The 6,233-nt window shown below is 57.8% G+C and overlaps 1 long non-coding RNA gene across 2 annotated transcripts; it reads right to left on the reverse strand.

Annotated features, from left to right (window-relative positions):
- Positions 1-2,167: 2,167 nt before the first annotated feature.
- Positions 2,168-5,769, reverse strand: LOC144243330 (uncharacterized). 2 transcript variants are annotated; one of them, XR_013338614.1, is made up of 4 exons: positions 5,682-5,769; positions 4,179-4,238; positions 3,300-3,485; positions 2,168-3,035 (listed from the first exon to the last, which is right to left on the reverse strand). It is a non-coding gene; the product is annotated as an uncharacterized LOC144243330 (long non-coding RNA). The 2 variants fall into 2 exon arrangements; XR_013338615.1 differs by lacking the exon at positions 3,300-3,485.
- Between the last annotated feature and the right edge of the window lie 464 nt (positions 5,770-6,233).

Below are 6,233 nucleotides of genomic sequence, written 5' to 3' on the forward strand. Positions count from 1 at the left end.
ATAAGTGAGTAGAGTCATGGAGTATAAACAGTTGGACACAGAAGTAGGTAGGATAGTGGAATAGTGTGCGGTGATGGGATGAAGCTTCTCTTCCAGGTGCAGCGAGAAGCAGAAATTCTGGAGCCCACACCACCCCGCTCTGTGACTCAGAGCAGATCTGGGTGGCCAGCACCAACCTTAGGAGCCCACGCTCCCACCTCCCCAAGGCAGTTGCCAGAAAACTCGTCTTCTCAGCCTCTCGTGCAGCCTGGGTGCGGGCGTGACAGCTGTGTTCGAGCCACAGCCAGGAGGCCGGGGAGGTAGGTGTGTGAACTGAGGTTCAGACACGGTGAGGGGGTCGTGTGACACCAGGTATCTGGGGAGTGGCAGAGGCTGGATTTGAACCCAAGCATCCCGACGTCTCAGTCTGACCCCCTCACCGGTTCATGGCCCTCAGTGTGGGCGCTTGCACCGAGTTGACAGGAAGAGACGGGAAAGTTGTGAGCTTCGGCCGGTGCCACACACTGAGGCCCAGCGTAGTGTTTCCTTAGTCCAGGCCTGACTGGGCGCCGCACCAGCGAGGGCTCGGAGCCACCCTCCTAAGTGGGATGAGCCAATCAGGATTCAGAAAAGTCAGGCGAATTGCTTGAAGCCACACAGCAAAGGGGTCGGTGTACCCCACTTCCCGCAGGAAGACCCACTGGAGATGTGTGGCCACAGGTCTGCCTCTCGGCCGCACTGTACGCAACCCGGGACCAGGGTCCGCATCTGAAACTTCTTCCCACATCCGGGCCAAACCCAAGGGCACTGCCTATGCCAGGCTCACCAGAAATAGCACAGACACGGGGCGCCTGGGTGGCTTAGTCGGTTGGGCGTCCGACTTTCGCTTAGGTCATGATCTCGCGGTTCGTGGGTTTGAGCCCCGCGTCGGGCTCTGTGCTGACTGCCGGCTCGGAGCCTGGAGCCTGCTTCGGAGTCTGTGACTCCCTCTCTCTCTGACCCTCCCCTGCTCATGCTGTCTCTCTCTCTCTCCTAGAAATAAATAAAAACATTAAAAAATTAAAAAAAAAAAAAGAAAGAAATAGCACAGACACTGCAGGAAAGCACAGCCAACCTACAGGGGGTCACGTGCCAACTTCAGAGGCTCGGACGTTCTTCCTTCTCCCATTTTTTGTCCTAAATATCTTTCACGCGGAAACGCTAGCTGGGTCATTCTTTGCATCCATTTTAGCTCAAAAGGTCTGGCTTTGTTGTGTGGCTTCGTTGTGTGGCTTCGTTGTGTTCCTCTACACGGCATCTACAGCATGTGGAAAGCGAGATTTCCCACATTCCCAGCCTGGACTCTAATGTACCTACTCACCTTCCGTGTCCCCGTTTATCCACCTGCCATCGATGTGCCCACCCCCACCCCCACCCCCACGCACCTGTCCTACCCATCACTCCATGCAACCTTCCGGCCCTTCTTCCACAGACTGGTAAATTCAATCATCATCTGTCCATCCCTCCCTCCTTCTGTCCAGCCACAAACACCACCGAGTGTCTCCTTTGCGCTAAGCCCTGTGCCGCACTCAGAGGCCCTCGAAATCAGATTTGGTCCTTGACCTCACGGAACTCCCAGGGCAGGGCAAGAGGCAGCGATGACGGATGGGAGGAAGGGCTCCTTCCTTCACTTACTCCACGCGTGTGCCTCTTACGAGTGAAGCAGTGCTAGACCCTGGGGAACAAAGATAAAGAAGACAAGGTCCTTGGGGTCCTAGTGAGAGAGACAGTACATGTGGACCCAGACGGGAAGCGCTTATTCAATAACGGTTGTGTTCGTCTGCACACGTTGGCTGATACCTCCCACGTGGCGGAGCTCAGCTTTGGGGACACCAAGACGCAGAAGCTTTATCTCCCTTGTCCACTAGGGGCACAGTCCAGTAGAGAGTTTCCACAGGCTGTGCTGTAAGCTGCTATCAAGGTGTGAGGAGGGGCCCACGGAGCAAGGGAGGTGGCCTGAGGGGCTTCCTGGGGGAGGTGGGGCCTGGTCAGAGCCTCAGGGATCAGCTGGGGCCTGCTGGTTAGCCCTGCTCCCTGGCGTCCCCGCAGCCTTCTTTCCCCCCTTCTGCAGAAGGGGCAGGTCAGACTCAGGCACCCCTCCCTCCCACCCTGGGAAGCCCCGTANGCTGTCAGCACAGAGCCCGACGCAGGGGCTCGACCTCGTGGACTGTGAGATCGTGACCTGAGCTGAAGTTGGACGCTTAACTGACTGAGCCCCCGCAGGCGCCCCTCGGGCAGCCCTTTGGAGGCTAGGACTCAGACCTGTCTCAGGACAAGGCCCCGGACAGCCAGCCGGCCGATCCTTGGAGACTGTCCCGCAGTGACCAAGGTCCATTGGTGACATTGAGGTTGTTTGTACAAATGTGCTCCATTCTCCAAGGGAGTCTTGTTTACAGAGAAAACCGACCGTGCTGACATGACTGATGGTGCCGTTGTGAAGGGGTGGCTGAGAGCCTCTGCCATGCTCGATGCCTGGGGGTCAGAGACGCTGCTGCCAGGGGGAGGGGAGGCGAGGGGCAGAGGTGAGGCTGGAGCTGGAGGCAGGGGCCAGATCACGCGGGACCGGGACCTCACAGGCCTTAGGAAGGGCTCAGGGTTTGATGTGAATGGTCATGGGGACGATGTGAGCTGCATTCCAGTGGGTGAAAACACAAGATTCAAAACTTCCAGATGTCTAGTGATTAAATCATTTGCTCATTCACTCACTCAACCGATATTTGAGTGTCTACTCAGTTCCAAGCACCGTTCCAGGCACTGGGGATTCGAGAGTGAACATGGCAGCCACAGGCCTTGCCTTCTTGGGACCAGAGAGGACACACACCCTAAATCGAATAACCATACAACGAAGCGCAGACAGGGAGAAGTTGACACCCTTCTCTCAACAATGTGTCCCCGGCACTGTGCTGGGTGAGGAAGGCGGCCGGGGTCCCTGTCCTCAAGGAGCTGATGTTCCAGCGAGAGAGACATGCCCAGAAACAAACAACAGCAGTTGGGGCTGCAGAAACCGGGAGGACTTCCTGGAGGAAGGGGGATGAACAGGAGTTAGGTGAGGGACTGTGGGTGGAGGTGAGGAGGGGCAGGCAGGGTGTCTCTCCCATGACCTACTGGCCTCAGGGGGCAGCGGGAGGTGGGAGAAATCGTCACAGCTTTGGGGGAAGGTCATGACTCAGTGGATCGAGGGCCAAGGCTATGGACACAGGGAGACCCAGGGTATCTCTGGGGTGACCGGTCTCTGCATCTCTGTCTCTCTCATTGTCTGTCTCTCACCGTCAGAGACTAACCAGTCTTGGGACTCTCTCGGCGCCTCTTGGCCCCTGTTTCTCTTTCTCTTTTTCCTACGCTCTGATCCTCTTCGCGAGATGTCAGCAAGAGACAAGGATACTGGGAAAACCCCGGGCGGGTGGGCAGGAAGCGAGGTCAGGGGCGCAAGGACAGCTGAGCACAGGGACAGGCGGTGACTGCATGTTCTGTTTTGGAAAGACAGCTCTGGTCAGGGGCGAAGGTGGCTGACCACGAAACCCGATAACCTGGCCAAACACAGCTCCAGCCGAGCCTCTGGCCCGCGGCCCCGTGACCGGGGGGTGCAGTGCGGAACTTTCCCGGAGGGAGGAGAGGCAGGGGGAAAGGGCCCATGGGCGGCTTTTCCTCCACAAGCCGGACCAACAGGAAGGGGTGGAAACGAGGGAAGAGAGAATCCTCAAGCGAGACCTCCGTGCGGCTTGTCTCTCCGCGCTTTTCGAAGGGTCACCAAGTCCCGAAGCACTTCCTGTGCACCAGGCACCATGTCCCCGCTCACCCTTTCCAGCAGAGCAGTTTGTTTAAGACCATGGACTCCAGAGCCAGACCACCCGAGTCTGAACGCCGCTTTTGCAAATTCCTAGCCCTGTGACCCTGGGTTAAGTTACTTAGCCTCTTTCTTCACGTGTGAACTGGGAAGAAAATAGCACCTGTCTCATACGTTTGAGGTCAAGTTTAATATTAGTGAACACATGTAACAAAGTCAGTGCTCCACAAAAACTCAAGCTATTATTGTTTCAGCCTTGTGGTTGCAGAGCTCGTGCAAAGGAGGCAGAGGGGTCATGTGCAAACCCCTGCTTCACCATGTCTTAGCTCTGTGACCTTGGTTACGGCTCATAACCTCTCTGGCCCTCTCTACTTACCTGTTAAGCGAGGGTGATCTGAGTCCTCGCCTCGGCAGGTGGCAGAGAGGGTCTATGTGCCTGTAAAATAGATGGAAAGCACTCAGTCCACAGGCGGAGGTAAGTCCCAAATAAGTCCATTCTTTTCCCCCACACTGGCCAGCAGGGCTCCAAGCCCCAGAGGCCCCATGATATGCTGGGTCCAGTGCTCGTCCTGTCCTGGAAGACAGTGGCAGGCAGCTGGAGAGAGAGCGAGCCTCCCTGGTGCCTGACTTTAGACCTAACAACAGCCTTCTGACGCAGGCATTATCAACCCATTTCACAGAGGTGGAAACTGAGGTCTGGAGAGGTAAGTAAGCTGCCAGGGCTAGAGGTTAGTGAGCACCGGCTCCTCGGAGCTGCTCCTGACTCAAACTCCTGTGACAACCCGCCCACCTCTGTCATCATATAGGCAACTAGGACCTGAGTCTTACCCACATGCTCGGCTGCATTCTCCTGCCTTGCAGTCTCCAGCCGGCCCTGAGCTCATCTCAGAAATGTTGGTTGTACCAGATAGAAACTGCAAACCCGAAGGGTTGTGCTGTCCCCAAAGTAGCCGTCTCCGTCCCTGGCTTCCTTCCCCTACAGCAGCTGGAGGAGATCAACGCGGCCATCGGGCGCTTGAGTTCTCCAGTCACCACCAGGGCAAGAAGCAGAAAGGGACAGAGTGGGGTCTGGGGTCCAGAGCCCCAGAGCCCCAGCGCCCCAGGTTCTCATGCCTGGCCGTGTGACTTTGGACATGGCACTTCCTCTCTCTGAACCTCAGTTTCCTTGTCTATAGAATGGGCACAGCCATCATAGAATCCACCCCCTCAGCTGATGTGCGGGATAGAGCGCATGGGTCCAGCATGAGGCACCGGGCAGGTGCTCGGGAAATGACCGCTGTCCTTATTACTACGTGGACGGGGTGGCTGAAGGTCTCCCCCCCAGCCCCAGCCCCTCAAGCCCACTTTGGCTTCTTATGGTCAGTGGCGAGCGACAGTAGAGGGGCTAAGAGCATGAGCCTTGGCCTTGACTGCCTGGGGCCGAATCTGCCTCTGCCGCTTGCTAGCTGCGAGATCGCAGGCAAGCGATTTGGCCTCTGCGGGCCTCAGTTTCCCCATCCATGAAGAGATGTGATAACAGTCCCCATCTCTCCGCAATGTGATGACTAAACACGTTCTCAGGTGTAAAGGCTGGGATCCTGCCAGGCACGCGGTGGGAGCCACGAAAGTGCCTGCCGCTCTTCAGACCTTGACGGGAGGACGGATCCGATGGCTTCTGCACATTTTACAAAGCGCTCGGGGCCACGGATGGAGGAGGGGAGCCGGGGAAGAATCCTGATCCGAACCAGGGGGGATTTTGCAAAGCAAAGGCCATGGTACTGGGGACGACTCTGCGCAGGTCCCTTGTGGCCCAGGGAAGGGCTGCCCCACCCCCACCCGTCCCTGGGAGCCCGTTTTTGGGCATCTCCGTAAGGGGGAAGGACCATCCTTCCAGACTTACCTCGGATTTCTTCATTTCTGTCACATCTGGTGGAACAGCGTGTCCTGTCGGGGCTACTTTCTGAACAAATCCACAATGTGAGACCGTGGACTTCCGCCACGCCCGCCCGCCTCCATGGCCACGCCCAGTCGGCATGTGGCCACGCCCAGTCGGCATGTGGCCACGCCCAGTCGGCATGTGGCCACGCCCAGCCGCCGTGTGGCCACGCCCAGTCGCCATCTCCTGGAGCCCGGACCATTGCAGCCCCCTCCTCCACGATCGCCCCGTCCCCCCTCGCCCCTCATAGTCCATTCTCCACATGAAGCCAGAGGGGTTCTTTTAGAATCTGGACCCCAGACCCGTGCCCTCCGCTGTTCAGGACTCTCCATGATTCCCATCTTCCCCAGAAAAAAGCCCGAGTCCCTCCAGTGACATGCAGGGCTCTGCACACACGGCCCCTCGACTCTCTGCCCTCACGGCCGCCCGCCACCCCAGCCACACTGGCCTTCCCCTCATCCTCACATGTGCCAGGCACAATCCACCCTCAGGGCCTTTGCACTGCTGTTTCCTCCG

The sequence above is a fragment of the Crocuta crocuta genome, unplaced genomic scaffold (genome assembly GCF_008692635.1).
Source record: "Crocuta crocuta isolate KB4526 unplaced genomic scaffold, BGI_CrCroc_1.0 scaffold27, whole genome shotgun sequence".
Lineage (NCBI taxonomy): Eukaryota > Metazoa > Chordata > Mammalia > Carnivora > Hyaenidae > Crocuta > Crocuta crocuta.